This window comes from Coturnix japonica, chromosome 1, assembly GCF_001577835.2.
Source record: "Coturnix japonica isolate 7356 chromosome 1, Coturnix japonica 2.1, whole genome shotgun sequence".
Lineage (NCBI taxonomy): Eukaryota > Metazoa > Chordata > Aves > Galliformes > Phasianidae > Coturnix > Coturnix japonica.
Window position 1 is genome coordinate 71,415,139 of NC_029516.1, and position 10,015 is coordinate 71,425,153.

The 10,015-nt window shown below is 40.2% G+C and overlaps 1 long non-coding RNA gene across 1 annotated transcript; it reads right to left on the bottom strand.

The window, feature by feature from the left end:
- Positions 1-126: 126 nt before the first annotated feature.
- Positions 127-4,335, bottom strand: LOC116654026. Its single transcript, XR_004308837.1, has 2 exons — positions 4,246-4,335; positions 127-388 (listed from the first exon to the last, which is right to left on the bottom strand). It is a non-coding gene; the product is annotated as an uncharacterized LOC116654026 (long non-coding RNA).
- Positions 4,336-10,015: the final 5,680 nt, after the last annotated feature.

Genomic DNA, 10,015 nt, shown 5'->3' on the forward strand with positions numbered 1-10,015 from the left:
TTAGCCAGATCCTAATCTATTTAATGTGTTTTATTAAGGCTATATAATGCTAATGTTTTAATCAAAATGTCAAGCAGTGCTAAATTGAATTTATTAGGAAAGTCCAAGTATATCACATCTATGTGGTTACCTTGATCAAACAAACTTGTAATCTCATCAGAAAGTGAAGTCAGGCCTGCTTGTCAAGACTTGTTTCCATAAAGCTGTGTGGACTTGCGTTTGTGATATTCCTCTTCCTTAACTCCTTCTTGATTCAATCACACATAGCGCCGCTGTTTTGTTTGTGTTTGCTGAAGATGCCTTACTCAGATCTGTTGTCATCTGGCTCATTTGGTGTTTTTTGATTCTCAGGTAACTTGAGGTTTCCTTTGGCCATTTAAATTTAGAGCTGTATGGAAAGCTATTAAAAATTAGCATTTGAAGGCTGAATGTCTCCTACTGTTTTAACACCTTTGGATGCCTAAATGCTGTGGTGATTGTTGAAAAACAGTTGTGCCATTTTCATTCTCAATAGGTGTCAATGGGTAGGAAAACAGTTAATCATCCTCATGTAATATTAATACATTATCCTCTTCTTTTCCCCCTAAGGTACAGGATAGAAATATTTACCATAGAAATTCACACCAAGAGACAAGCTTTCTTAATGAAGAAGCTGCTACAAGGTGGGATGTGTCAGTAAAAAAACGAAGATGTCATTTAGTAATAGCAACATTTGGCTGAGTGGGCCACGTGCAGGTATGCATTAGTCTGTGGACGGAGTTGCATGTTCCATCTTGAACAAATCTTTTCTCATTTCTGTTGAAAGGGGAGGTTCACCATCCACTTGAACTCCTAGGGCTTTTTACCTCACCAGCAATATATTCATATGCTAGAAAAGTCAATAATTTTCTTTTGGATTAATGAGCTAGATTAGCTCTGCACATGAGTGAATATCAGAGCTGGTGCAAAGAGAAGCAGAGCTATCAGCCTGGGCACAAACGTGGACATGGTCTTTCTTTGGTTAAACTTAGTTCAGCTCAGGCAAAGAATGTAACTTCATTGTGATAGTAGCCTATTGAATTACATTCTACATATATACCCTACCCTGGAAGAGCTGCAAATCTCAATGAAGAAATATCACAGCCGTCCAACCAGCAGGCATACAATTTTTAGTAGTCATTACTTACATTATTGCAGTAGGGCAATGTGTTTCTTGCAGAAGGTTCTCCAAAGAAGAAAAAGTGGGATTTGATGTAGATTTTCTTGCTCTGGAAGAGCTGTTTCCTAACAGACTGTGGAATACAGACTGTGACAGAAGCCACGGGAAGTGTAAAAGTCTCAATAATTATTATCTGCTCTGTAGTTACTTGCTGTATCTTTACTGTAGCAAGAACATAAAACTCTGGCATGTTTAATTGGGAGAAATGACAAATGTGGGGCCTTTCTGGATCACAAAACCTGTCTAAAAGGATAGGTAAACACTTGGATAGTTAGTATATGCCATGTACCATATAACTGTGGGCTACTAAACTGTTCAGATTAGCATAAGGACACAGGTTACAAGGGTTCTTCTTTTGATGTAGGCCATCTGTAGGATGTAGGATCTGGCAGCTATGTCTTTCCCCACTTGCTTCATCAATAATGACTAGGCAAAACTGTCTGTCTTTCCTAGGCCCTGCAGTGAGCCAGGCTGTTTGGGCTTCTGATGGCTCAGGTTTGCAATCCAGCCTGTGTACCTAATGTGAGCTGAAGCTGTAGGACATCTGGTGTATCTAAAGGTGCAGTGGTTCATTAAAATAGTCTAATAACTGGCACAGATCATCGGCAAGTGAAGTTGTTATCTTCCTACCCTAAGGGTTTAATTTCCACCAAACATATGTCTGACTTTTGATCAGTATGTACCTCTTCTGCATTATTTTTTTTTTAAACAAAATATTCGCACTGATGCCTTTTCCATTCTGAACGTTTTCATCTTCCCTAGTAGCTGCAAAACAGCAGGAGCTGATGCCTTTTCAAAGTCACTTGTTATTAGGCTTTAAAAAAGAAAAAAAGGAAAAAGAAAGCTACATAACGTGATAGCTCTTGGTGGAATAACAGGCCAGTTATCCTTGACAAAATGATGGCCTACCAGGCCAGGTTATATGCAGCCAGATCACCAAACTGACCAGTCTCTCACACATCAGCAAGAGATCACAGATTTCCAACGCACAGAATGACAAAACGGGAATAGCTTGAGTTGGAAGCAACTTCAAGGATCATCAAGTTCCAACCCCGCTGCCGGAGGCAGGGCTGCCAACTGCTAGATCAAGTAAGCTTTCAGGGAAGAAACTTAAAGCATTAGTTGAGTGTGTTAGATAGTCTACTGCATTTAAGTCTCTTGAGAGAACAAGATCCTTTATTAAAGCAGAACCAGTAAGAGATTTAGCAAATCAGGAAGACTGTAATTTGCGCTGAATATTCTTTTTGTTGTCAGCTTTTCTACAAGTCTGACGTTTTATGCCTTTTTCTGTTATTGCTCTGAGGTTTTTTTTGCAAACTGTCAGTGGTATTTGAAGTGGCAGCTAATGTTAGTTAGTTAGTTCATTTGTTCTAGGTTCTGCACTAACAAAGGTCTCAAATAGTTCAGGGCTACTTCTCTTGGTTGCTTTCAAACCCACACAGTCTAGCAAGTTTGAAACGTGATCTTTGAGTACATATTTCAGTTACAGGATCCTGTGAAGTAAGAGCATAAGGAGTTAGAAAAGGAAAAATACATACACTTAATGAGTATATGCTTATAGAAAAGCCATCAGCACATTTTGCATTTTATGGGGTTTCTTCCAATGCTCACTGAAAAGAAGCTTTTGTTTTTGTTTCTTTTTTAGCTGGGGAAAGCTTCAGATGACCTTCAAAATCCTTATTTTAAATTATAGGGTAAAAAGGTCCATTTGATGAATCATAAGAACAAAAAATATACGTCAGTTCACAAAAAAAAAAAAAAATCAGATTCTCAGTCTCTGTACAGAAAAAAATCTTCTTAGAAAAGTCTAGACTTGGCATAACTATCTGAAAGCAGGTAACTGTCAGGGTATATTCATAGTCTTAAATTTACTGCAGCTGTTTGCATAAAAGAAGAGTTAGAAAGTTGATGGCAAGGAAAGAAAAGGAGAAGTGTGAAGAGAAATGGAACCACATCCCAGTATTTCAATCCTTCTGTCATTAAGGGCATTCGGCTTTATGTCTGCATCTTTCATTTTCAACAACTGAGATAATCTGTAAGTACATTACTATTGACCTGCAGGACCAATATGCTTGTCTCTTCTAGAGTAAGCAATGCTTTATAATAAACAACCTCATCAGAAGACTCCAGGGAAGAAATGCTACCTGCAGTCTGACTTGCAATCGCTTTATGAAGTCTGCAGAGAAAAGCAAGCTAATACTCTACACCATCATCCCCCTCAATGAGGTCTGCATCCACACCACAGCCATGCCTTGGCCCTTTGTCATAGAGGGACTGCAGACCACCTCATTGACCATCTATGGATAAGCTCTTTCCATGGGTGAATTTAAGCACTGAAATAGCTCATATGCCTTCCTTTCCTCCCTCGCTCCATCACAAATTCTTTTTACCCCAATCATTTAAGAACAAATTGGAGGAAGACGGGACCATTCTGTCCCCTCTGCGAGTATGCTGCAAAATATTCCACCCTACTCTTGATGCTTCTTTGAAAGGAAATCTGGCAGAAATGTTAGCCATGAAAATACAATCAGTCCTAGAAGATAAAAAAAAAAAACATTTCTTCATGCCAGGAGTGACAGCTGTATTATCATTCAGCCCTTGTTCTGTCTCTCAGTAAGGGATCTTCTTTTTGCCAATGCGATGCATCAAATGGGAATTTGCTGTGTAGTGCTTGGATTGAAAGGGATTGTGTTGTCTCAAGGGCTTTTAATCCTTGGTGTTCCATTCCCATTCCCAGCCTTTAGGCAGTGGACATTTGCAGGGTGTTTTTCTGGCTGAGAAGTTAGATCAGTGCCAATCTGCAATGTTATAAATACAAAGCCTGTGCCTCTGCAATTTCTGTGCTGCGTGTAATCCTCTAAATGTCTATTTCTTCAAGAGAAGAAGGAAATGGTCCTATCTATGAACCACCTCAAGCCAAAGCTGAGCTTAACTCTTTAACCCAGGCTTTTCTGTTTGCACAGCCTCAGCCTCTGTGGATCCCAGACCACCATCGCTTTTTCTTAAGTTTTTGAGAAGGATCTAAATGGTGCATTCCTGTAACTCACCTTGCCTCCAGTCCTGGGACCCTGTCCACAAACAGCATCACAGCAAGTAACCATTGCCCAAGGAAGTTTTCAGAAATGATTAAGGGGGACTTTTGTACCACCTGTACCATAGGCAGAAGACAAATATCTGTACTGGCTGTAGTGAACCAACTGCAGGTGTTCCATAATTGCTGTTACAAATAGTTCTAACATCTCATGAAAGCAATGAAGAAATAAACCTCTCATACTTCTAACATAAAAGCAGGGGAATTAAAGTTGTACTTGCAGCTAACTGCACAGAACAGCCGTTTCAGTTCATCCGTTTCTTTTGTTCTGTTGGGGCATGGTCAGTGAAATCTCCATCCTCCATCAAGCTCCCCTTTAGCACATTCCATTAGGAGCTTTCAGTGATATTTTTGGTGATCTTTTTTCAGAGGAGAATTAACAGATGTTAAAAAAAAAATGAATAAATAAATAAAAAATCCAAGACAGATTACCAGTAGGAACATCCTGGAAGTAATATATAGGCTATTGTTAATAATATACATGCAGGCTTTCTATTTTTACTTATTTCCCAGACTACCAAAATCTATCCCATTGCCTGTACCATCAGTCAGAACCTGAAGAATTTTTCCAGTGTATTTTATTTAGGATGATAGGCAGCAATTTCCAAGTTAGAAGTTCAAAACAGCATTGCAATATTTGTAAATATGTTATAACAAAATTGAGAATTAAGATAGGAATTGTTTGCTTTGAAAACAGCAAAATGAGTATATATATAATTTTTTTTTTTCCTAGAATAGTTGTACCATTTTCTAAATCTGATGTACTGGCTTAAATCTTCCCATTAACTCAGACTAGCCTCAGAGATCTGCTGCTGACCTCTTCTGAGATTTGCCAGTGATTCAGGTCTGTTCAACACTTATCTTGCTTCTGCCATTTAAAGAAGCATGGGTGAAAGGCTGGCCTATCAGTGAGTCCATCCTAACCTTGGCCGACTTGATGCCTTTGTCAGTGAAGAAGTTACGACATCATAGCTGGGTTCACATATAGGTGAATGAGTTTCCCAAGAAGTTGCAGGAGGAATTTTCTGAAATACCTGCAAGAGGCCACTCTTCCACATTTCAAATTCAGGTCTCACACAAGCAAGACCACTTCATTTATTCTAGGTGAGGTACCCCAGATCTATGTGCTTACTCACTCTCCTGCATCATTAGACTATACTCCATTGCTTTTTTTATTTATTAAATAGCATGCACCCAAACCTACGCATACTACTTTTCAGTCACTTGTCCCCTAGGTAGTATAGGTTCTGATCTTTCCCTTATGAGCCCAGCATTTCTGGAAAAACAGGGGCTGGGGCCAGGGGAAGCAGCGCTTACCATTTTTGGTTAATATAAATACAGCATCTGAGCCCTTCTTTACATCTGCCGGGTGCTTATAGACAAAACATAAACCCAAAAGTTCTCACTTATGGATTGTGTGCATTCTGAAATGTTCAGTTTTTATTAGGTGCATGTACACCTCCTATTCATCAGAGCCTATGTAGGATGATTGACATCCATACTAGCAATGCATTATGCTTTCCTTCCAGTATGAATTATTGCTTTCATCTCTGAATTTACATACATTGATTCTTGTGCAGATTCTAGACACATTTGAAAGGAAATGCATTTCAAGTTGACTGATAGAACAAAGAAGATTTCTAGGTCTCATCAATCTGTTCTTTAAAATATATTGCATGCCTGACATTATTCAAATCACTGCATTTAGTCTAGACTCAGCAAAACTAATTTTATCTAGATGGGTTTGCATTTCCTTCACAGGGACTTGTGATAAAATTTAGTTTGTGTTGCCTCCTTCAAAAACTTCTAAATTTAAAGATTTTCTTTTCTCGTGCTATTGATGCCACTGTTTTTATTTGAAAGACCAAAAAGAGTCCAGTTCCTGGCAATTCCCTCTTCACTCACACAGTTGGAGTTTGACTCTCCCACTTAAAAAATGGCTTCGTTTCAGTGTTGGGTTGCACGTTTTTCTGTCCCCACAGTTTGTTCCAGCTCTGTTACACTAGAGCATGGCACAGATGCAGACTGCTGCTGTGACATGCGCCCTTGACAGAACCCAACGTGTCAGAATGTACATGTTCCTGAGTATGGGACTAATAGAAGGTGAAGGCTATATTTACTTCATCATTCTGCCTTGTATGAGTCATGTAGGTTTCCCCCCTACTTTTATTTTACAGTTTCATGTGTGAATATATAAAAACCAGAACTCTGAATGCATGTTGTATTTGAGAGGCTAATTGACCCATTTTAATTAATAGCTTTTGGTTCACACATAAAAGATCACCTCTCCCATAAGTAGCTTTTAAAGAATTAATCTTCTTAAGCAATGATGCTGATCTACCTTCCTCTAAGGCATTTGCTCATACAACCTCCACACTAGACTCATCCAGCAAGGAAATCCCATAAGACTGTTATCAGAGCTCTAGGAGGATCCTGCCTCACAAAACTGTTTGTGGAAGAGGCAGGTCATTAAACTTAATTCAGATGCTCTTTTACCTCAGCTAAATTAAACTGACCTTGACTTGCTTTTGAAGTTTTCTCCAACTTCTAGGAACACCTACACTTAATATACTAGTACATTTGTAGAGCTCTTTATCTGATACTACATGAAAATCCCATTCGAATACAAAACACCATATCTAAAACTCCTTGCCATCATGCAGAGATAAAAAATATTACTTATATAAATTCTCAATGAGTTTTGACAATGTAAAGTATAAAAGCGCACTGAGTCTCATTTCTTGCCTGGCTCAACTCACAGATACAGAATTCATGAGGCAGGGTACTTGCACTGAGAAGTCATTGCCCAGGCTGTAAGGAAACAGTGTGCTGTACCCAATACAGAGAGCTTTGAGAAGGCTGCCTTGCCACCATCAACTCTGTCAGAGGAAAAACACAACAAAACACAAAATGATTTTGTTCTCAGAGCTTCTTACTATGAGCATTTTGTTATAGTCACAGTGTTTTGTTGTACATACCTGGACTCACTATGCTACTGTTAATATGGATAAGAAAAGAATAAGTACTGCCAAACTAATCTGACTTCATTTCTTGGCAGCTTGTCTAGCTTAAGGGATAAGGGGGAAGCAATAGGTGTGACAAACTGGTTTCAGTAAGGCTTTAGACACTACACAGAGTGGAAGACAAGTCTCAAAGTAATTATTGATGGTTTGTTCTTAGACTGAAAGGTCATTTCAGGAATCCAGCCTAGCTTTTTGTTTCTATTTAATATTTTAATAGTTTAATTTATGATTTAACTGATGGAATAAAAGTGTATTTCTGCATCTTGCAAAAGAGAAAAAGGTTTCAAACACTCTAGAGAAAAAGCATTTGAAGTTGCTTTGGTGAACTAGAGAAATAACCCATAACACATCTGGTGAAATTAAAAACCAAAGACAAGTGGAAGGGGATGCACTTAAGCAACCCTCTCCAGAATGAAACCAAAAACTCAGGTGGGAGTGGGTCTCAATACAAGTTTAGAGCTAATGCAAGATGTATAGCACCCTCTTTCAGGAGAACAAAATGCAACAAGAACCAACCCTTTTGGAGCCATTCTTGTTATCCTTTATCATAGAGTAAAAGCCTTCCTGTGAAGATGAAGCAGACACTGCTTTAAACCCTAGTTAATGGCATGCAAGGCTGAAGTTCTCTATTGCGTTTCCATCTGTTAACAAGCTACCAATTGCCTTTTCTTTGAGGATTTTGTATTTTTGCATATTCCTCTTCATCTATTACTGAGCAATACTGCTTAGTTCCCTTTCCAGAAGTATAATTTACATTGAGGCATGAATGTATGCATCTTTTAGATATAGAGTAGGAGCAGCCACTTTTCATAGAATCACAAGGTTGGAAAGGACGTACAAGATCATCTAGTCCAACCATCCTCCCATTACTGTTGCTACCACAAGCCACTAAACCACATCTCATAGCTCCTCATCCAGTTGCCTCTTGAACACTGCCAGGGGTAGAGACTCCACCACCTCCCTGGGCAGCCATTCCAGTGCCTGACCACTCTCTGAGAGAAAGCTTTTCCTTATACCTAATCTAAACCTCCTCTGGTACAACTTGTGGCCATTTACTCAGGTTCTGTTTGTTGCCTGGGAGAAGAGGCCAAGCTCCTCCTCATCACAGCCTCCCTTAAGGAAGTTGTAGAATGCAATGAGGTCTCCCCTGAGCCTCCTCTTCTCCAGGCTAAACAATTCCAGCTCCCTCAGCCACTCCTCATAAGACTTGTGCTCCAGACCCCTCACCAGTTTCATTGCCCTTCTCTGGACACGTGCCAGGGCCTCGATGTCTTACTTCTAGTGAGGGGCCCAAAACTGAACACAATACTCAAGGTCCAGCCTCACCAGTGCTGAGTACAGGGGGATGATTACATCTCTGCTCATGCTGGCCACACTATTTCTAATACAGGCCAGGATGCCATTGGCCCTCTTGGCCACCTGGGCACACCGTCAGCTCATGTTCTGCTGAGCATCGACCAACACCCCCAGGTCCCTTTATTCTGCACAGTCATTCAGCCACTCAACCCCAAGCCTCTAGTGCTGCATAGCGTTATTGAGGCCAGAAGTGCAGGACCCGACATTTGGCCTTGTTGAACCGCATCCTGTTCACCTTGGCCCAGTGATCCAGCTTATCTAGATCTCTCTGAAGGGTCTTCCTACCCTCAGGCAGATCAACACCACCTCCCAACTTGCTGTCAACTGCAAATGTACTGAGGGTACACTCAATCTATGTAATCAGTAACGATATTAAACAAGATGGGCCCCAGTACCCACCCCTGGGGGACACCACTTGAAACAGGTTAGCAGCTGGACTAAACTCCGTTAACCACTACCCATTGGGCACAGTCCTCTAGCCAGTTCCTTACCCAAAGGAGGGTATACCTGCCCAGGTCACAGGCAGCCAGTTTCTCCAGGAGAAAACTGTGAGAGACCATGTCAAAGGCTTTGCTGAAGTCTAGGTAGACAACATCAACAGCCTTTCCCTCATCTACCAGTCTGGTCACCCAATTGTAGAAGGAGATGAGGTTGGTCAAGCACAACCTGCCTTTCATGAAACCATGCTGGCTGGGCCTTTTAATCTCTAAGATGATCGATGGTACTTCATTTCCATTTTTAGCCTAGTTTGTACAATAAATAAGAAATAATTCAAAGCCCTCACTTCTGGGTACATTTATTAGCACTAAGACCAGTCAGTAGGTGGGAGGTGGGAAGGATCTGCCAATGTGACCTGGGGGATAATAGATGAGAGTATTTTGACACTGTATGTTTCTCTCACATACTGTGCCTGCCTCCTCTCACCTTGATTATAAAGTTAAAAAATCCAGTTCTTCACCACCTACACCTGTACTATTAAAATCACAACATGTATTAACAAAAAAAACTTTCCTGGCTGGATGGGAAATCACTGATAGTAGTGCTAGCCATCCACCAGTATGGCATAAAGCCAAAGCTAGCCAGATTTTAGTGCTGTATGAATTGTTCCTCATTCACTCATCCATCTTTCCTTCCCCCTTTATTTTTTTGTTCTACTCCTCTCTCCCTAGATTAATGCAAACAGTCTGTACTTACTTTAAGTAGATTTTGCAAGAGAAAATAGGGGATAACAAAACAAAACAGAAAAACAAGATGTCAAAGCTGACTTCTAGGAGAGATTTTCTGGAATTCAGTCCAGCAACAACTGCTGCTATTTCAGGGTGGAATTCAAATGCTGAACATCACATA